Source organism: Lissotriton helveticus, chromosome 11, assembly GCF_964261635.1.
Source record: "Lissotriton helveticus chromosome 11, aLisHel1.1, whole genome shotgun sequence".
Classification (NCBI taxonomy): Eukaryota; Metazoa; Chordata; class Amphibia; order Caudata; family Salamandridae; genus Lissotriton; species Lissotriton helveticus.
The window spans coordinates 686791125-686814131 of record NC_136072.1 but is presented as its reverse complement, the minus strand read 5'-3'; the positions used below and the strand labels follow the sequence as shown (position 1 = coordinate 686814131).

Sequence of the window (23007 nt, the reverse complement as noted above, 5' to 3'; positions counted from 1 at the left end):
TCTTGACCAAGCTTCAAAGGTGCTGGCCCCTTCCTTGCTTAATTTCCCATGCTTGATTTTTATTTCCTTTATCAAAATTCCTATAAAGACTCGTCAGATTAGAACCATCCTTTAGCAGGAACTCTATGTTAGGTAGTCGACATTCATTCATGCATAGGCAACACAATTTGCAACTCTTCTCTGAGCAGCTATGACAGAATTGCTTTTCTGCCTTTCACTGGTCCACCTTACATTTCTTCTGCAGGCTAGGACTGCCTGTGGCATAGCATATCTTTAAGAGGTGTGAATTTGAATTAGACTTTCAATTTGTAATAAACCTTTCAAACTCTAGCTACTGATTCTTGGTCCTCATTGTGTAGCCAAATGGATTGCACTGTTAATGGAATTTGTTCTCAGTCAGAGACAAAAGTTCATCGAGGACCAAAGGTAAACAAGTGGACCCAGAAAACGCTGGATCACACGTTACAAATCGAGGCACCATGTTCGTTGTTTGATACAGCTTTAGTGACGCATTATATTTTGGAATGATGTTGATGAGATAAGATGTGCCATATGTCCCTACTTCGGGACTCCTGATATATGTGAAATGCATGACAGAAGCGCTCACTAGTGACTGACTGCTCTTAGCTCTTTTTGACTATCGATGTGCCCATGCAGGAATCTCTCTGAGATCACAGTATAGTACCAGTTAGAACTTAAATTACAGAACTCAATACCGTTTCTTGTACGCATTCATAACATTATTTGTCTGAGTTCCTGTCAAGGTTTCTAAAGAGAATACTGTAAGTCCTCAGTGCCCAGAACTCTTCACCTTTCAAAGCACTATGCTTAATCTTCAGAGTTAAGTCGGAGACTTGCTCACTTTTTTATGCCGACCCCACTTCCCTCCTCATTTCTTTTCTTTCGCTTATCTTTCTCTTTACCGCAGAGGTCCTGGATAAAGTAAACCATTCACATGAGTATTACATTGGCGCTCCTAAATTCAGAAAATGGCGTCTGACTCACTTAGGCTCCTCTGAGTTTAGATGACCTTGTATTGAAGGAGCTCTAAAGTGTGGGTGCCACCACACAACATTTGCAGTTGGAAATTTATATAAATGTTCTATTTTTTATACCTGATGCAATCTTTTAAAACGCTGCTTTCGTTAGATGTGTCTGTGAGGTGTCAATAAAACTGTACAATTATTTGTCAAGAAGCCATCAACAAGAATAAAATGACATATTGGAGGTAATGCTGGTTAGTTCAAGATGTTAGAATGTATAGCTGGAAAGTGCCTTTCAGGTTACATATGAAAAACTAGCTGTCACAACTGTGAACTTGCAAAAGTGCCTCAGATGAGAGGTGGTTAAAATACTCTGTAAAACATCAAACATAGCTCTGTCACATCAAAGAGTTCATTTAGTTCTGGCATTGTGGAAATGAGTCAACCTTTATAATGAAATGTTTTTGAGCTGTTTCTTGTATCTTTCATTTGCTATATTTCAGTGTAGTGCCTCATTCGTGTGAGTGAGAGAGGGACATTCTGAAGTGACAATAAAATAAATGGGCTATTGGCAGGAAGGTGCTGGAAGTTTCACAAAGTACTGTTTACTTCAATAGTAATTCCTTTGATGCATATACATAGTGCAATGCCAATTCTTTGCAAGAGTGATATAGGTAGTATCTTTTAGAAAAAGGGCCCTGTGCCATCTTGAAAGGGGCGCCTCCCCATCCTGACCACAAATTGTGCAGCAGGTTTTCTGGAAGATAGACTACTATAGAAACAACTACATTCTTCTGCGTTGAAGATTATCAGTTGCGTGTGGTTGAAAATGAGGTTTTATATTCTGGGGCGAAGATGGGATTGCTCATTGTAAAGCAGTGGCGCTCCTCCACTAATGTGGAAGAGCGTCGCTCTACTGCTTTTAGAGCAGTGAAAAGGGGTAAAATAAAATGATAATAACAAGGTTATTATCATTTTAGTTTTGGTTTCTGTTGGCTGGGTTAGGGCAGGGGCTGGTGGCTCAGGGTGGGAGGAGGAGTGGACTATGCACATTAGGTTATTGGCTCAGGAGAGCCTGTGTGCCCAGGAGCTTCTTTCAGACTGGAGTCAGGAAGAGCAGAGAAGCGGAGGAGCGATGCGGCCTGTGGAGAAAAGTTAAGTGCGTTTAAAAGAATGATATATATATTTTTTAACACCTCAACCCCTGTTGTTGTGTTCCTACCCACCACCCGCGGCTCGCCACCCTATTCCCTACTAGCCGACACTGTTGTAACGCCTGGGCTCAGATGTCAGGCCTCATTGGGGGCTATCATGTAAAGCAAAGGACTCCTGCCTCCATGATACTCCCCTGTCCCCTGCCAGATCAGATGCTGGAGAAACGTAGTGGTTGGTGGTGGTGGGTGAGGGAAGGCGGTCCACCTCTTGTGAAGAAAGCTTGAACTTGTGAGGAAGAAAACTTTTCTTCAGCTGCTCCGCAACGCTTCTATTCACAGCCACAGTTTAGATTAACGGCTTTGTGCATGTCAAGCACGTTTTCTCCTTTGTTGTCCATGTTGCACCTGTTTTGAGTGTTAGAAGTTAGAACTGGCATTACTATTACTCTTTCTTTGTGTGTGAGGTACAGCGTCTGTCTATGTGCATCTCTTCCGCGTGTATGAGGGAAGCTTAAGAAATAAATGAAGAGTACCTGTTATATGTCAATATTGCATTTCGAGTAAAAAGTATGCTCCAAATTCACTCAAACTAAAATATGCCATTTTGCTACAATATTCAGCTCTTACACGAAGAGGGTCACAAAGAGAGAACTAGAAATTCGATCTGCGCTTTAAAGATGCTTCTTCTTTGTCGCATATGAAATTGTTAAATTGATTAGGCTGCACAATGTCGGCATCTAAATTAAAACAACAACAGAAAAATGAACAGAACATCAAAATTAGAAACATTAAGCACATCATTCAAGGGAGATTCAGCAGGATGATTAAACAATGTGCCATTACTTACCCGAGTTCCTAAGTAAACATAACAAATGTAGTGTAAATAATGGACACATTTTCTCCATTAAATACTGTTCACTGAAAGAAAATGAGCCAATACTGAGGTTGATTAACGCAGACCTTGAACACATTCTATCTAACCTCAAAAAGAGAACAATATCAATGAATCTCCTTTCATCTCCTAAACGAACACAATAAAGACTGGAGGATAAGCACATAAACAATAGAAGTTTTTTAGGGCAAAATCGATGCTGAAAGGAGCTCCTTGATTGCATTTTCAAGACATAAAAGGAGTACCGTCAGTATCCAGTAGGATTACATTTCTAAAACGTAGGGTCTCATTGCTACTACGTTAGTAAATGAGCAGCCTCCAAAAATCCAAGGATGCCTGCTCAGCCCAATCTTTGGTTGCTCTACCTCTTTGAGCGGTGCCGAAACTGCTTAGGGTCTGATGGTGGAGCTGCCGTTGTCAGATGCATCTTGGCAACATGGTGTATTGCCACCAGTACTAAGGGGCCGATTAGGATGGCAGACGGATTGCCCCCGCCGGGCTGGCGGTAGCCACTGCCAACCCGGCGGGGGCAATCCGTCCGCCATCCTCCCTGAAATGACCCCCTGCTACATTAGGATGGCTGGGGGGTCCGCGGCGGACGGGAAGACCGTCCGCCGCTTTTCCGCCGCGGTCGCCTTGCGACTGTGGAGGAAAAGGTCTAATATGGTGGCGGTGTCTATCAGACACCACCAGCCATATTAGGATGGGCTTTGGGGAATGCGGAAAGGCATACGGTCTTTGGTTTGGGGTCCCGTTGCGGGCCCCCAGGGTGAAGGGGGTTAGGGGTTGCACATGGGGGGTACCTATGGTACCCCCCTGCATTTCAAAGTACAGCATGGCAGGCACCACACGGTGCCTGTCATGTTGTGCTTTGAAATGCACAACGTGTATTTTTAGCATTGCAGCGGGCGGTGCTTTGTTAATGTGCAATGTTAAAAATGCGGGATGCACCCGCCACTGTGGCGGGTGCATCCTAATTCGGTGCACGGGACCTCCGCCATTATGGCGGACGGTCCCTTGCCACGACAGGATAGTCCACTATCCTAATCGGCCCCTTAGTGTCTAACCTGGCACTGGAAGGTCTGTTTTATTTGTGGCATGGTTTTAAACACTCTACCAGCTATGTGTTTCCGGCTTGAGACCCATATTCACAGCTTGAATCTCCCACTCGGTAAGACATTATCTTTATCCAGCACATGATTGGCAAAAAATACCAGTGCATCAGGGACATTGATTTGTCATCCTTCTGAAGAAAGTTCCACTTATGGCATTTGTCTTTTAAAATGAAAAAAGAAAAATCTTGACCTTCCTACATGCCACAATGGAGTGGCAGGCCAGAAGCATTGTGAGATTTCAACGAAAGTGCTCCCACAACAGTGGGAGCACTTTTAGCAAAAAATCCCATGCTGTGTCAACACCTCATCTCATTCTTTGCAGCCTGCTTGCCTAAGGGCTCGATTATGAGTTTGCTGGTTTTCCTGTAGGACCGCCGACGCGGCGGTTTTCATGAAGACCGCTAAGCTGTCAGCATTCCCGCCTGCCCAATTACGAACATTTAGCTGGGCTGGCGGGGCCGCTGCAGTGGTCCCAAAATGGAGGCATGCTTTGGATGAGGATTACAGCCATGGGACTGCGATCAAATTGGTTGCCCTGTGTGGCATGGACCAAGTCATGCATGCCACACAGTGCACACATGATGGTGCAATTTCGGGGGGGGGGGGCAAAAATGTGCCCCCTGCACAAAATCCCATGGACAGAATCACCTGGGAGCTCTGTTTGTACCCCCGTAGCTTCTTTTCCACAACCCTTTTCATAGCGGGGTCCCTCCATGAAATTGGCGGTGGAAATGCAGGTCAAAAGCTGCTCGGCGGTGCCGGCATTGGAATCGCCACCATTTTCTGCTTCTTTCACCATTGCCGCCACCGCCGTGTTCTGGATACCCACGGAGGCAGTGGTCTTGTGGTGGTGCTACAACCACCATCAAAATCGGGCGCGATGCCGGCAATCAGACCGCCATCCACGTGTACGGTGGTCCCAGGACCGCCATACTCGTAATTAGGCCCTAAGTCTAAATGATGCCATTAGTATCTCTCTGCAGAAATATTGGTTCTTGCAATATCTATTCCCACCTGCAGTCCTTAGTTACCAGTATGTAAAGTTGCAAGTCAAGAGGCAAATCAATGTTGCATATTTATTTAACCTGTAAAAGCTAGGAAAATATGTAGTTCTGAGCAGCCCAACACAGAACTCATTACACCACCCCTAAACCCATTCAAGAGGAAACCCAACAGACTACCTCACATCCCACCACACTCTACCTCATCCCCAAAGCCAACCAGAGCCAACCATCCATGGTCACTGGCCCAAAGTCACACTCTGTACCCTCAGGCCTACTGCCACTCCTTCCCCCAGTGCATACTGTGAACGAGGGAATTCTAAACTTATCCTCATAAAAAATTGTTCCGACACCACCATTCACGACTGTTGCATTTGAACTAATTTTATTCTGATTAATGCTAGAACAATGTGCAATTTAATTTTATACATTTTTTAAATGGGGGGGCATTTGCTTAGCTTTTTTTAAATAATGCAACTCTTATATTTTCCCATCTGCCTGCAAGCAAAAATCTGCTCACTTAGCATTCCCTTGTGACTGTCCACTGTTCATTTAGTCACAAAGTGAATATGCGCAAGGAATGCAGGTGCATACAAATGACTAGCATGATACTGTTCTTCATCTTCTTCCACCATCGAGTGAGAAGGACGGGACTCTGCAAAGCACGCGACCCTATTAAGGAGAAAACGATAGCGTACTGCCTATCCTGACAGCCGCCATTCCTAAGCCATGCTGGATCTACCATTCAATTGAACCACAGACTTAAGTTCAAGGCTACCCACCAGAGGACGAGGCTCCTCGAATCTAACAACTGCCGTCCCGTCCACAAAGTGCAGAAGCCCTCCCAGGCTCCTCTAAGACACCACAGGGACCTTGACTGCACAACTATTGCTTCGACTCCAGATGCTCGCTGAAGCTCAATTGCCTACCAGGCTTGGCTTCTAACAGTTCAGGCAATAGCATAAATACTAGTTCTGAAGATGATCCCAGTTAACAATTGGAGCTAGGGATCGAAACGTCACGTCGACTGTTGTAACAGAACTGCATGTCTCTAATGTATATATCAAGTGCAGTAACTGTTTGTGCGCGCTTACACAAGACTGCATTGTATTGTAAGCCGCCACTTGCTCCAACCCTGTTGCCTGTTTAAACTTTCTTTATTCTTTCTATTCTTTCCCCTGACTTGGTACAGGCTTGTGCCCAGTTTTGTTGATTCATGTTGTGTCCTATGTATTTGTCATTTTTCAAAAAACCCCTAAAATAAATAAATCCTTGTCTGGCTGGACGTTGGAAACTAAGCCATAGTTCTTATTTAAGTCTATGCTTGCTATTTCATCGAAGTATTTGTTAAGCTCAGGACCGTTGTTCTTGATAAATTTACTAATTACCCGAGGTCCTTAGCTACCTAACACGGGTTCCCTTGTTCAAAATACTGCTTCATCCTTCTGAGGCATGCCCAACTGTTTCTTTAGTCATGCATACAGTTGCGATGGATAGTGCCTGGGAGACATTTTATTCAGTGCTTAATTTGTAAAAGTATAAGTGCTGAGGCACAAAGTTGTTTTTTTCAGAAGCCTGCGTTCTGCGCTATTGGACAGCCGGGAATCCAATATCAAGTCTGCGTTATCTTGATTCCACCTCATGCCTCTTTAATCCACTCGTTATCTTACTTTTGCAGGCTCTGTTTCACTCCTGACTTTCCCTTTGTTACTGTTTTACTGTTTTCTCTTCTCTTCTCCCGTTTGTGTTTTTATCTCACCTGCTGGGGAATAAAGCTTGTTAAGGAAAATTGAGTGCCACTCCCCAAAAATGAGTGCTGGTAGGCCCCACCTGCAACCATCTGCTCAAATCACGAACTGTTTAACAACCTAAAGACAACAGAAATCATGTGAAATACAGGTAAAACACACAAAGAGGAGTAGTGTGTATAAATCTCTTCGAGAGAGGTGGCACATGCTTCATGAAAAAACACTGCTCTTACTCACAAAATTGTGACATGCTTTAACATCACACTTGCTTACAGTAAACCCCTGTGCAGACCAACGCCTGGGGTGGAGCAAAAGGGAGGGGAAGACAATACAAACATATGCAAATAATATGGATAAGGGATCCTGGGATCACAAAAAGAAAACGTGCAGTGAGAATTAAAACTAGTTCAGTGGTATGTTTTGTAAATAATTTATTCCTAGATTCACTGACTAGTTTTAAAAAAGTGTGGAGTGAGGGCAGTATATTTTCACGAAGCACGTGCCACCTCTCTCAAAGAGATTCATACACACTAGTCCTCTTTGTGTGTGTTACAGTTGTGATTGGGGAGGCTGGAGTAGTGTTTGTACTGTGCCTCCCCTCTTCCTGTGTGTGTGTGTGTGAAAGAAAAATACAGGTAACAAACAGGGCCGGTTTAAGTGACATTGCTCTCATGTAATAAAAATGATGCAGAACCCTAAAGAATATCCATCACTGTGGTGCTCTCTGCACTTTCCAGACTGCTTGTCAGGACATAATGGTCCTTTCTGAAATAAAAATAATTCAAAAGGGCTCAGAGCTACTGTACAATTAACTTTAATCGAAAGAGTCCCCAAATAATCATGTTAGTCTCAAAATAAACTTAATTTGCAGAATTCAAAGAATGTAAACATAACTTAGTGCACTGTTGTGCCTCAGAACATCAGATCATGTTACCCTGACACTGGACGCCCTTAAATTACGAACAGCCATAATCCCTTATCAGCATAAGGGAACTATGAACACACTGATCTTGAACTGAAATCTTACATGTCACAGTGTCCAGGTACTATCTCAACTACCAATAATGTCCCTTAAGACGGCAAAATACACCCTGGAGAGTCCTCCTTTTTATTTTTTATCTGAAGCCCACACATTTGAAACAGATGGAGGGGCAATAATCAGTGTCCCTTTCTCTATTGAGTGTTGTAAGGGTCATTCATATATTGCTCAGCCATTATTCACGAGCCATTGCCTGATTGCAATTATTATTTATGTTATATGGAGTTTTGCATGTGCATTAGCCAGTGCCCATTTCACTGGTTCCCCGTGTGACAGGAGTAAACAGGAAAAATTAGGGTGGGGGCTCTTTCCTTTTTGTATTTCCCATTTCACTTAGTAAAAAAATATGAACTATCCAGCATTTCTAAGGGTGGATGGTGTTTGGAAAAAATATCAGATTAGAAATATCGAGTTGGAGAAATATTGGAAAAAAAATACTGTGCTACAAAAATATTGTGATGCAGAAATATCGTTGGCAAGATTATCGATTTTTCAGGTGAGTAATATTGTTTTCAATAAATATTGTTTTTGTTAGTATAGTTTTCAATCATCTAGTTTTAAAAATATATTTATTTATTTATTTTATGTATGTTAGTTCATGTATTCATTTTATGTTAATATTGTGTGTAATAAGTGTTGATATTTCAAAAAATAGTTTTCAATTATAAGTGATTTATAAGTGGTCAACCTAATTGGTAATAGTAATTTATATTGTTGTAACGGGTTACTTGGTTTATAGGGGTGTAGGTCTGGAAGTTAATTAGTTATAATAAATGTATACTTCATTATTAATTATTAATATGTATTTTATTGATTAAAACGTATGAACATTGTGTAATGATTATATTTTCAAGCAGGCTTCTGGTGTTCTAGGGGTAGAGGGTGGGAAGTTAATTAAATACTAATTATATAACAATGAATTACCCATTTATTATTACTTATTTAAGTGATTATTAATTGTGTAATAATTGCATTTCTTAAAATACGTATTAGGTTCGGGCTTCTGGGTTTGTAGGGGAATAGGGCAAGAACACAACGTTTAATTAATTAAGCATTTATATTTATTGATTATTAACGATGTCAATTGTGATACATTTATTTATTTTAGTTATATTTTGTATATGGGCTGCTAGGTTTGTTGGGGTACAGTGTGGTAAGTTAAGTAATAAATACCTTACAATTTTTTTAATTGACGATTAATTATTCATTTTGTTGCTAATCATTTTAACTGTTCAACTGTTTTTTATTTTTATATATATGTAAAAAAAAATTGGGGTTCAATAATAAAGTACAATTAAGAGTTTTATATTTTTTATAAATGAATAGGGTAATGTTTCATTTATGTTATGTGTTTGAAGTGAAGTAAATTCCCTCCTGTTACACAAACTGGAGTGGACATAATTAATTTAACCCCTCTGAAGTCCCAGACTATCCCTGCTGTTGCCCAGACTGGAGTGGGAGTAGTACATTTTACCCTTCCAAAGTACAACCCTTTTATTACTGTTGCACAGACTGGAGTGGGAATAGTACATTTTACCCCTTCGAATTCCTGCACTTTCCCTACTGTTGCAAAGACTAGAGTGGGCATAGTAAATGTTACCCCTCAGGAGTCCAACGCCTTCCCTAGTGTTTTACAGACTGTAGTGGAAATAGTAAACATAACCCCTCCAAAGTCCAATACTTTCTCTACTGTTGACCAGACTGGAGTGGCAATAGTATATCTATTATTTCCAGACTTTCACACTTTCTTAAATATTGTTGAAATGTATGTATTATTATTTGTTAATTTTACATTTATAAATATATATATATATATATATATATATATATATATATATATATATATATATATATATATATATTGTTCAGCAAATGTCTGTTTGTACCGTGATCAAGGACAGTGTATCTGTCTGAAACGCGTAGGTGGGGAACCTACATGAAATAAACAACTTAATCTGATATCTGAGGTGGTGTGCGGCGTCTTCTTTTGAAGAAAACTTTGCCTTCATATATATATATATATATATATATATATATATATATATATATATATATATATATCCAATCAAGCAGGAGTCCCATAAGGGGAGAAGCCACACGGAGATATCTTTTCAGCTCACTTTAATTGGAGGACAACCTGCCAGCAGATAACATCTAGGAACAGCATCAGTTCAATAAACGCCAGACGCGTTTCAGGATCAACCTTTCTTCAGTGGCGTGTTGGGCATATAGACTGTAAGCGCTGCGAGGAGTGTGCTTTGTAGATTTCAACACCCGCCCCCAGTGGGTGTGGCCATCTCGTGGCATTGTAGGTGATGTAGTTCACTCCGAGTAATCCCATGTGGGTGCGTTTACTCACAGTCTTAATCAAGCCCCATACAATTGCTGAAAGTCCAAGAGGGGACCTGCCCCGCTTTGTGGCCGCCTCTCTGAGCTCTTGAGCCGGTCTCCCCCCTGTAAGGGCACCAGCCCGTCTCCGTTCGTAAACGCCGCAGCACTCAGTGATGCTGCCGCCGACCTGCGAGAGCAGTGGGCTACTCTCCGCGACCGGGAAGGCCGCTTTAAATCCAATCAAGCAGGAGTCCCATAAGGAGAGATGCCACACGGAGATATCTTTTCAGCTCACTTTAATTGGAGGACAACCTGCCAGCAGATAACATCTAGGAACAGCATCAGTTCAATAAACGCCAGACGCGTTTCGGGAGCAACCTTTCTTCAGTGGCGTGTTGGGCATATAGACTGTAAGCGCTGCGAGGAGTATGCTTTGTAGATTTCAACACCCGCCCCCAGCGGGTGTGGCCATCTCGTGGCATTGTGGGTGATGTAGTTCACTCCGAGTAATCCCATGTGGGTGCGTTTACTCACAGTCTTAATCAAGCCCCATACAATTGCTGAAAGTCCAAGAGGGGACCTGCCCCGCTTTGTGGCCGCCTCTCTGAGCTCTTGAGCCGGTCTCCCCCCTGTAAGGGCACCAGCCCGTCTCCGTTCGTAAACGCCGCAGCACTCAGTGATGCTGCCGCCGACCTGCGAGAGCAGTGGGCTACTCTCCGCGACCGGGAAGGCCGCTTTAAATCCAATCAAGCAGGAGTCCCATAAGGAGAGATGCCACACGGAGATATCTTTTCAGCTCACTTTAATTGGAGGACAACCTGCCAGCAGATAACATCTAGGAACAGCATCAGTTCAATAAACGCCAGACGCGTTTCAGGATCAACCTTTCTTCAGTGGCGTGTTGGGCATATAGACTGTAAGCGCTGCGAGGAGTGTGCTTTGTAGATTTCAACACCCGCCCCCAGTGGGTGTGGCCATCTCGTGGCATTGTGGGTGATGTAGTTCACTCCGAGTAATCCCATGTGGGTGCGTTTACTCACAGTCTTAATCAAGCCCCATACAATTGCTGAAAGTCCAAGAGGGGACCTGCCCCGCTTTGTGGCCGCCTCTCTGAGCTCTTGAGCCGGTCTCCCCCCTGTAAGGGCACCAGCCCGTCTCCGTTCGTAAACGCCGCAGCACTCAGTGATGCTGCCGCCGACCTGCGAGAGCAGTGGGCTACTCTCCGCGACCGGGAAGGCCGCTTTAAATCCAATCAAGCAGGAGTCCCATAAGGAGAGATGCCACACGGAGATATCTTTTCAGCTCACTTTAATTGGAGGACAACCTGCCAGCAGATAACATCTAGGAACAGCATCAGTTCAATAAACGCCAGACGCGTTTCAGGATCAACCTTTCTTCAGTGGCGTGTTGGGCATATAGACTGTAAGCGCTGTGAGGAGTGTGCTTTGTAGATTTCAACACCCGCCCCCAGTGGGTGTGGCCATCTCGTGGCATTGTGGGTGATGTAGTTCACTCCGAGTAATCCCATGTGGGTGCGTTTACTCACAGTCTTAATCAAGCCCCATACAATTGCTGAAAGTCCAAGAGGGGACCTGCCCCGCTTTGTGGCCGCCTCTCCGAGCTCTTGAGCCGGTCTCCCCCCTGTAAGGGCACCAGCCCGTCTCCGTTCGTAAACGCCGCAGCACTCAGTGATGCTGCCGCCGACCTGCGAGAGCAGTGGGCTACTCTCCGCGACCGGGAAGGCCGCTTTAAATCCAATCAAGCAGGAGTCCCATAAGGAGAGATGCCACACGGAGATATCTTTTCAGCTCACTTTAATTGGAGGACAACCTGCCAGCAGATAACATCTAGGAACAGCATCAGTTCAATAAACGCCAGACGCGTTTCAGGATCAACCTTTCTTCAGTGGCGTGTTGGGCATATAGACTGTAAGCGCTGCGAGGAGTGTGCTTTGTAGATTTCAACACCCGCCCCCAGTGGGTGTGGCCATCTCGTGGCATTGTGGGTGATGTAGTTCACTCCGAGTAATCCCATGTGGGTGCGTTTACTCACAGTCTTAATCAAGCCCCATACAATTGCTGAAAGTCCAAGAGGGGACCTGCCCCGCTTTGTGGCCGCCTCTCTGAGCTCTTGAGCCGGTCTCCCCCCTGTAAGGGCACCAGCCCGTCTCCGTTCGTAAACGCCGCAGCACTCAGTGATGCTGCCGCCGACCTGCGAGAGCAGTGGGCTACTCTCCGCGACCGGGAAGGCCGCTTTAAATCCAATCAAGCAGGAGTCCCATAAGGAGAGATGCCACACGGAGATATCTTTTCAGCTCACTTTAATTGGAGGACAACCTGCCAGCAGATAACATCTAGGAACAGCATCAGTTCAATAAACGCCAGACGCGTTTAAGGATCAACCTTTCTTCAGTGGCGTGTTGGGCATATAGACTGTAAGCGCTGCGAGGAGTGTGCTTTGTAGATTTCAACACCCGCCCCCAGTGGGTGTGGCCATCTCGTGGCATTGTGGGTGATGTAGTTCACTCCGAGTAATCCCATGTGGGTGCGTTTACTCACAGTCTTAATCAAGCCCCATACAATTGCTGAAAGTCCAAGAGGGGACCTGCCCCGCTTTGTGGCCGCCTCTCTGAGCTCTTGAGCCGGTCTCCCCCCTGTAAGGGCACCAGCCCGTCTCCGTTCGTAAACGCCGCAGCACTCAGTGATGCTGCCGCCGACCTGCGAGAGCAGTGGGCTACTCTCCGCGACCGGGAAGGCCGCTTTAAATCCAATCAAGCAGGAGTCCCATAAGGAGAGATGCCACACAGAGATATCTTTTCAGCTCACTTTAATTGGAGGACAACCTGCCAGCAGATAACATCTAGTGTGCCTTGTAGATTTCAACACCCGCCCCCAGTGGGTGTGGCCATCTCGTGGCATTGTGGGTGATGTAGTTCACTCCGAGTAATCCCATGTGGGTGCGTTTACTCACAGTCTTAATCAAGCCCCATCAAAAGGCAGAGGCGTCCCAATTAAGAAATGGATATCTGAAAGTATATCCGAGTTCGGTATTGCTACTATGAGTATGTAACTATAAACAGCATGCCCATAAACTAGGCGGGAAAGGCAAAGGTGTCACAGGACATGGGGGACAAGAGTAACTTAGATGTGTGTCAGGCTCAAACAATAATATCTAGGGCAAATTGCAACACAGAATATTTCCAGCTGTACACATATAAAGGGCATATAGTAACACATCTATGGTAAAACTTTTGTATCAATAAAATTTTTATTTTTATAAAAAGACAATTCACACAATCGATATCATTCATGTATACAATTTTTAAAAAAAAGTCAATATGAAAGACAAGTTCAATTTGAACAATTATTCATCATGTTAAAAACATTTGTGGCTTTTATACATCATAATTAAAAATTTCTAAGAATCACAAAAGGTTGACGCGGCGTTTCGGTATTTTTCTTTGAACACCTTCTTCAGGACTGATTCTAGACAGTTAAAAAACACAGAATTACCATTCATTGTTACATTACTTCATCATAATAAAACCCTGTCTCTGATTTACATTGCACATATGATCACAGTTGCATTAGTTTTTTCTTTACATCTTGCCCAGATATGTTACCCAGTAATTTTTTGTTACATTTTCTGCTCATTTCTCTCACAAACCACCCCACCTTAAATTTTTGTTTGCCTTTCCCTTGGACTATAATAGTCCACTGCTGTTCATTCCCTTATGAAACCTTTCTCTCGCGTCAGCCTACCTTGTTCCAGAAAAGTAAAAGTGGCTCTGCTGGAGGGTGCTGACTATCCAAGTAAGAAAGAATCACCATCTGCCGTCATCAATTAACAGGTGTGATATCTCTTAAATAAAGGATATTTTATTTTTATTTCTGATTTTGTTTTTAGGAATACCTAGATATTAGTGATTTCCTGAGGAATTTATCATCATTCCCTACCTTTTTAAGTTGGGTATTTGACCAATGTTCGTTACTTTGCCATCTATATTGATGTGCGGACTTCAGGCCGTATGTCTGGACCTAGGGACATAGATTTTACCCTTAGTGCCTATCATTACATAGATTATCCTCCATCTGCTAATCAAATGTAATTAACCCAATACCTGTTGGTCTGTATTGTTCGTATTGGATATTGCTGCCAGGAGGAGCCACCGTAATGATTATAAATTCGACGGTTCTCTACCTGCAAAATTTAATTAATCCATCAGTTGTTCAGTCCGTTCTATTCACTGGACTCAACTTTGTTTACATCACATCTCTTACCAGAAAAATCAATAGAGAATCTCCCACCGCTGTTCTCTTTATCTTCTTTTAGACTGATTGAAAAGCAGCGTGCAACAGAATCACTGGACTTGAGAATGGTCCTGTGACTGTGTAGTTCTCTGTGGATATATAGTACACAATTACTGATAAGGTCTTCTTATTATATCATGTTGATTAATAACCTGCTAAAGATTCCCCTGCCTTCATAACTTTATATAACCCAGGAATGGCCTCTTTATCTTACTCAGCCAGCCTTAATGAATTCATGCATTATCCTTTTACCCCTATACTCTGCCCTTCTGGGTCCATGCTAATAGCGAAAGGCCCCTATTATCAGGGCATATTCTTACAGCTAAATTGATTCCCTTAATACCTTTTGGGTTGCAGTCGGCCTCCCTGCTCCTTTCTCCTGGCAGCCCGTCACTCCCGTCACCTCCGGTTAGATTGCCGCAAGTGAAATGAATGAACCTCGCCTCTTTTCCCGGTTTAAATATCAGCTATGATCTAATTGGGCGCGCTTATCGCTATCACCCATTGGCGGAAACAGTTAGGTATCTTAGATACTGTTACTACGAGCCCCACATCGCTAGTGTTAGTACATTCAATCTAGGCCATTGGTTAGAGGCATCTGCTTCATGAATCCCATTGGTTCAAGGCGTCTGCGTCCTCCATATCATTGGTTAAAGCTAAAATGCGTTTCTATGGAGTTTAACACTCCTTCGTATGCCTACATGTTGCGAAGGGCGATTCCATAATGAAAAAACGATGGTTCCGAAGTGTTGTTCCGTTTCTCCGGGGATGTTCATGATCTGTTAATTATATGCGCCCACAGACAACTCTTCGCTACATTTAATTTGCTGGAGAGTTGGTATCCTCGTTACTGTTGCTAAGGATCCCACGTCACTATTGTTATTGACTAAAAGCCTCCTCATTGGTTAAGGGCGTCTGTTTACCGAGCGCCATTGGTTGAAACTGAATGTGTTTCTCTGGAGCGTTATACTCCTCCGTATTGTTAATGGGCGGTTCCGTAGACTACGGAACCGTAGTGCAATACTACCCTTAAAAACTTCGCGAGTGAGTCATAGGTCACTCTGCCCTATCGCGTTATTGTTTGGCAGGGCATCCCACATGTGATATCTGCTCAACAAGTTATCTCAACTCAATCCGGTCCCCCTGATTCCACGACATATGAGGGTTTCTCTGTTTACAAGTATTTTGGCCATATTCCATTTCGTTCCTGGGGGAGTTATCTATATCCTCATGTCTTACATTTAACCTATTTGTTTGGATCTGATTTTAAATGTTGGGCGTTGTGGTTTACTGTTACCCAAATACAGATGTCTATGAGCGAGCCCATCTTATGATTTTACCTAATGATTTTCTCCCAATCCTCTCTAGAATTGAGTCCACTTCGCACACTGTTAAGGGTAGACATAAAGAATTGTTCCCTTTTCTTCCTCTTGTCATTAACGTTACCTCCTCTTTTGCTCATAATCACCCTCTCTAATCCACACCATTTCAGGTCGTCAATCGTATGGCCAGCTATCCTCCAATGCTCAGTGAGGGGGGCTCCAGTTTTATTAGTTCTCAGGGCAGAACGATGTTCATTTAGGCGAAGCCTGACTTCCCTGGATGTCTCTCCCACATAGGATTTCTGACAGGGGCATTGGATTAGATAAATGATATTTGTGGTCCTACAGTTGATGAAACTTTTTATATTTACAGATCTCTCATTTGCTGTGATTTTGCTGCCTTTGATAATGCTTGCACAGTTTACACATCCACTACACGGATATGTCCCTGTGGGTAAGGGGTTTCCATCAATAGTTGTTTGCACCGTTTTCGGAATGTCTCTGTACGTATGTACAAGGGAGTTCCGGATGGTTCTATTTCTCCTAAATGAAAACATAGGCTTAGGAATTGGTGTGGCTGTTTTGTCCGCCACCAAGTGCCAATTTCTGTTAATAATGTTCTTAACCTGGTGGCTAACTTGGGAGAAATTGGTAACAAACATAATGGGTTGATTCTTTTGGGTGCGATCTCTTGGTTGAAAGAGGGTTTCTCTGTTAAAATATTTTGCACGTTTGTAGGCGTGTCTAACCATCCTTTTTGGATAACCCCTCTCTATAAACTTCTCCTTCAGGATTGTTGCATGTCTGTCATAGTCTGGCATCGAGGTACAATTTCTTCTCAACCGGAGAAATTGTCCAAAAGGGATGTTATTCTTCTGTGATGCAGGGTGGTTACTGTTGAAATGTAACATACTATTCCTATCGGTGGGCTTCGTGTATAATTCCACACTCAAGTAGCCCCCTGTTACTTTGATTATGATATCAAGGAATTCCACACAATTTTTACTCACGTGTGAGGTAAATTTCAAATTTACATCACCACAGTTAAGCCAGGTTAAAAAATCATTTAGAGTTTCCATATCGCCGGTCCATATAAAGAATATGTCATCTATATACCGGCCCCATTCAGAGATGTTCTCATAGAATGGGGCGGTTATATTATAGATGTGCTTGTCTTCAAACTTGGAGACATACAAGCACGCCAGGCTCGGCGCACAGGTAGCCCCCATGCTGGTCCCCTTTATTTGTCTGAATAATTCATCCTTATATATGAAGATATTGTTTTTGAGGATCACAGTTATGCACTCTAAGATAAACGCTTGATGGTCTGTCATATCCTGTTGATCCCCACTCAGGATGTGTTCCATAATTTCTATGGTGTCATCCTGCGGAATGTTAGTGTATAGCGCTTCTATATCCAAAGTCACCAACACTTGGGTTTCTGGATTAAAACTCAAACCTTCAATCTTCTTGATCATGGAGGTCGTGTCTTTGATATAAGCTTTTTGTTTCTGCACCAAAGGTTGTAAAAAGACTTCCACGTATTTGCTCAACGGTTCGGTAAGGGATCCTATACAGGATACTATGGGTCTCATGGGGGGGTCTCGGGTGTCTTTATGGATTTTCGGGAGACCATATAAAGCTGGAATTAAGGGGTCTGTGTTAAGCATGAAAGAAAATTCTTGTTCGCATAAGATATCATCATCCTTTGCTAGCATAAGCATTTTTCGTATATCTTCCTTCAGAGTATTCCATTCTTCCTTATTAGATTTTTGATAATGGGACCTATTATTTAAAAGTTTGAACATTCTGTTGTCGTAGTCTATGCTATCCATAATTACTACACTCCCTCCTTTGTCCGCTGGTTTTATTGTTAAAAGCACATTGCGTTCAAGTGCTTCTAGTGCTGTTTTCTCTTCCCTAGTTAAATTAAAAGGTGTCCATGTTTTCTGTTTAATCAAATTCTCTACACTTTTATCGACTGATCTTTCAAAGACCTCTACATCTTTGTGCACAGTATTAATGGCTGGAGTCCAGACGGATTTATTTTTTAAACCTGATTTATTTTCTTTGGGGAGTTTGTCTTTCCCATCAAAGAAGATTTGCAATCTCACCTTTCTGAAAAAGTTTTGTAAATCCCTTTCGAGGGCATATCTATCTACAGGTGAGCAGACAGCGTAACCCAAGCCCCTTTCAAAAAGTTTCTTCTCTATGGGAGTCAACTGGTGATTAGAAAGGTTGACCACTGCTCCTTTCTGGGAGTTTGTTAGTCCCACTGTTTCTGGCTTCTGGTTCTCGGACGTTGAGGGTGTGGGGCTTGTGCATATTGGGATTGATGGTTGTAATTGTTTCGACCTCTCCCTCTCCCTCGTTGTTGCCCAAATGTCTGGTTGCGCTTCTCTAAAAAAGCCAAACCTTCTTTCAGAATGGGTTGGGGTTGTTTGCTAGTTTCACCATTCTTACTCCTTTCATTTATTAATTCGCTTTCTGAGTCTGTACTTGTGTACGACGAATCAAAAAACCTCACTTTTTTCCTTGGTTGATTTCTGGGTTGGTTCTGCCACTGCCTACGGGAATGAAATTGTTCCCTCGGCCGTTCATAAAAATCTTTCTGAAGATAGGGATAAACAAATTCAGGATTGTAATTTTCTATATCCTTTTTCAGTTTATTACTCTTCTTTTTAATTAGGTATTCACTATATCCATCTACATCGTTTTGGATCTCCTCTAATTTTGCCCTCGCATCCTCTAGTGCTGTACTCTGTTGTAGTTTACTCTCTAGATCTTCTATTTCTTTTCTTTCAATAACTAGGAATTCATTGGCTGTTTCTATTATCAGTAGAATCCAGTCCCTACTGCACCTATTTGCTACCAGTGTCCACTTCTCAATGAACTTCCTATCTGTTATAAAAATACCAGGTTCGTTAGTTACCTGCAGACCCTTAGGTATGATTCCGTTTTTACAATACTCTACTAAGAACTCCGCATGAAGTTCCGCCCTTACGGTTTTCTTTTTCAAGTTCCAGAGTTTCTCCCACTGTTCTTCATCAGATTTATCTAACCTAATAGTGGTGGTATTACGAGATTTGCTATTTATTAATGTATTAAATTGGTCTTCGGAAAAGCTATATGTCTTTATTCCTTCCATTATTATATCATACACTGAGAATTGTGCTGTGGTATTATAATTTCAATTTTAATTTAAGCCACTCTGCTAATTTGCAGTGTAATTTAAAGCCTCCTCAGCTCACAAGCTGAGTTCAAATTGTAAACAAAAATAGGAGGACCCCACACAGACTTGTAAGGGACTGGGGGGAAGAAGTTACCATCAAAAGGCAGAGGCGTCCCAATTAAGAAATGGATATCTGAAAGTATATCCGAGTTCGGTATTGCTACTATGAGTATGTAACTATAAACAGCATGCCCATAAACTAGGCGGGAAAGGCAAAGGTGTCACAGGACATGGGGGACAAGAGTAACTTAGATGTGTGTCAGGCTCAAACAATAATATCTAGGGCAAATTGCAACACAGAATATTTCCAGCTGTACACATATAAAGGGCATATAGTAACACATCTATGGTAAAACTTTTGTATCAATAAAATTTTTATTTTTATAAAAAGACAATTCACACAATCGATATCATTCATGTATACAATTTTTTTTAAAAAGTCAATATGAAAGACAAGTTCAATTTGAACAATTATTCATCATGTTAAAAACATTTGTGGCTTTTATACATCATAATTAAAAATTTCTAAGAATCACAAAAGGTCGACGCGGCGTTTCGGTATTTTTCTTTGAACACCTTCTTCAGGACTGATTCTAGACAGTTAAAAAACACAGAATTACCATTCATTGTTACATTACTTCATCATAATAAAACCCTGTCTCTGATTTACATTGCACATATGATCACAGTTGCATTAGTTTTTTCTTTACATCTTGCCCAGATATGTTACCCAGTAATTTTTTGTTACATTTTCTGCTCATTTCTCTCACAAACCACCCCACCTTAAATTTTTGTTTGCCTTTCCCTTGGACTATAATAGTCCACTGCTGTTCATTCCCTTATGAAACCTTTCTCTCGCGTCAGCCTACCTTGTTCCAGAAAAGTAAAAGTGGCTCTGCTGGAGGGTGCTGACTATCCAAGTAAGAAAGAATCACCATCTGCCGTCATCAATTAACAGGTGTGATATCTCTAAATAAAGGATATTTTATTTTTATTTCTGATTTTGTTTTTAGGAATACCTAGATATTAGTGATTTCCTGAGGAATTTATCATCATTCCCTACCTTTTTAAGTTGGGTATTTGACCAATGTTCGTTACTTTGCCATCTATATTGATGTGCGGACTTCAGGCCGTATGTCTGGACCTAGGGACATAGATTTTACCCTTAGTGCCTATCATTACATAGATTATCCTCCATCTGCTAATCAAATGTAATTAACCCAATACCTGTTGGTCTGTATTGTTCGTATTGGATATTGCTGCCAGGAGGAGCCACCGTAATGATTATAAATTCGACGGTTCTCTACCTGCAAAATTTAATTAATCCATCAGTTGTTCAGTCCGTTCTATTCACTGGACTCAACTTTGTTTACATCACATCTCTTACCAGAAAAATCAATAGAGAATCTCCCACCGCTGTTCTCTTTATCTTCTTTTAGACTGATTGAAAAGCAGCGTGCAACAGAATCACTGGACTTGAGAATGGTCCTGTGACTGTGTAGTTCTCTGTGGATATATAGTACACAATTACTGATAAGGTCTTCTTATTATATCATGTTGATTAATAACCTGCTAAAGATTCCCCTGCCTTCATAACTTTATATAACCCAGGAATGGCCTCTTTATCTTACTCAGCCAGCCTTAATGAATTCATGCATTATCCTTTTACCCCTATACTCTGCCCTTCTGGGTCCATGCTAATAGCGAAAGGCCCCTATTATCAGGGCATATTCTTACAGCTAAATTGATTCCCTTAATACCTTTTGGGTTGCAGTCGGCCTCCCTGCTCCTTTCTCCTGGCAGCCCGTCACTCCCGTCACCTCCGGTTAGATTGCCGCAAGTGAAATGAATGAACCTCGCCTCTTTTCCCGGTTTAAATATCAGCTATGATCTAATTGGGCGCGCTTATCGCTATCACCCATTGGCGGAAACAGTTAGGTATCTTAGATACTGTTACTACGAGCCCCACATCGCTAGTGTTAGTACATTCAATCTAGGCCATTGGTTAGAGGCATCTGCTTCATGAATCCCATTGGTTCAAGGCGTCTGCGTCCTCCATATCATTGGTTAAAGCTAAAATGCGTTTCTATGGAGTTTAACACTCCTTCGTATGCCTACATGTTGCGAAGGGCGATTCCATAATGAAAAAACGATGGTTCCGAAGTGTTGTTCCGTTTCTCCGGGGATGTTCATGATCTGTTAATTATATGCGCCCACAGACAACTCTTCGCTACATTTAATTTGCTGGAGAGTTGGTATCCTCGTTACTGTTGCTAAGGATCCCACGTCACTATTGCTATTGACTAAAAGCCTCCTCATTGGTTAAGGGCGTCTGTTTACCGAGCGCCATTGGTTGAAACTGAATGTGTTTCTCTGGAGCGTTATACTCCTCCGTATTGTTAATGGGCGGTTCCGTAGACTACGGAACCGTAGTGCAATACTACCCTTAAAAACTTCGCGAGTGAGTCATAGGTCACTCTGCCCTATCGCGTTATTGTTTGGCAGGGCATCCCACATGTGATATCTGCTCAACAAGTTATCTCAACTCAATCCGGTCCCCCTGATTCCACGACATATGAGGGTTTCTCTGTTTACAAGTATTTTGGCCATATTCCATTTCGTTCCTGGGGGAGTTATCTATATCCTCATGTCTTACATTTAACCTATTTGTTTGGATCTGATTTTAAATGTTGGGCGTTGTGGTTTACTGTTACCCAAATACAGATGTCTATGAGCGAGCCCATCTTATGATTTTACCTAATGATTTTCTCCCAATCCTCTCTAGAATTGAGCCCACTTCGCACACTGTTAAGGGTAGACATAAAGAATTGTTCCCTTTTCTTCCTCTTGTCATTAACGTTACCTCCTCTTTTGCTCATAATCACCCTCTCTAATCCACACCATTTCAGGTCGTCAATCGTATGGCCAGCTATCCTCCAATGCTCAGTGAGGGGGGCTCCAGTTTTATTAGTTCTCAGGGCAGAACGATGTTCATTTAGGCGAAGCCTGACTTCCCTGGATGTCTCTCCCACATAGGATTTCTGACAGGGGCATTGGATTAGATAAATGATATTTGTGGTCCTACAGTTGATGAAACTTTTTATATTTACAGATCTCTCATTTGCTGTGATTTTGCTGCCTTTGATAATGCTTGCACAGTTTACACATCCACTACACGGATATGTCCCTGTGGGTAAGGGGTTTCCATCAATAGTTGTTTGCACCGTTTTCGGAATGTCTCTGTACGTATGTACAAGGGAGTTCCGGATGGTTCTATTTCTCCTAAATGAAAACATAGGCTTAGGAATTGGTGTGGCTGTTTTGTCCGCCACCAAGTGCCAATTTCTGTTAATAATGTTCTTAACCTGGTGGCTAACTTGGGAGAAATTGGTAACAAACATAATGGGTTGATTCTTTTGGGTGCGATCTCTTGGTTGAAAGAGGGTTTCTCTGTTAAAATATTTTGCACGTTTGTAGGCGTGTCTAACCATCCTTTTTGGATAACCCCTCTCTATAAACTTCTCCTTCAGGATTGTTGCATGTCTGTCATAGTCTGGCATCGAGGTACAATTTCTTCTCAACCGGAGAAATTGTCCAAAAGGGATGTTATTCTTCTGTGATGCAGGGTGGTTACTGTTGAAATGTAACATACTATTCCTATCGGTGGGCTTCGTGTATAATTCCACACTCAAGTAGCCCCCTGTTACTTTGATTATGATATCAAGGAATTCCACACAATTTTTACTCACGTGTGAGGTAAATTTCAAATTTACATCACCACAGTTAAGCCAGGTTAAAAAATCATTTAGAGTTTCCATATCGCCGGTCCATATAAAGAATATGTCATCTATATACCGGCCCCATTCAGAGATGTTCTCAT

At 42.3% G+C, this 23007-nt stretch overlaps 1 protein-coding gene across 1 annotated transcript in view; it reads right to left on the bottom strand.

Annotated features, from left to right (window-relative positions):
- Window positions 1–23007, bottom strand: part of TACR1 (tachykinin receptor 1) — a 1985090-nt gene that overhangs the window by 144158 nt on the left and 1817925 nt on the right. The window lies entirely within an intron of this gene.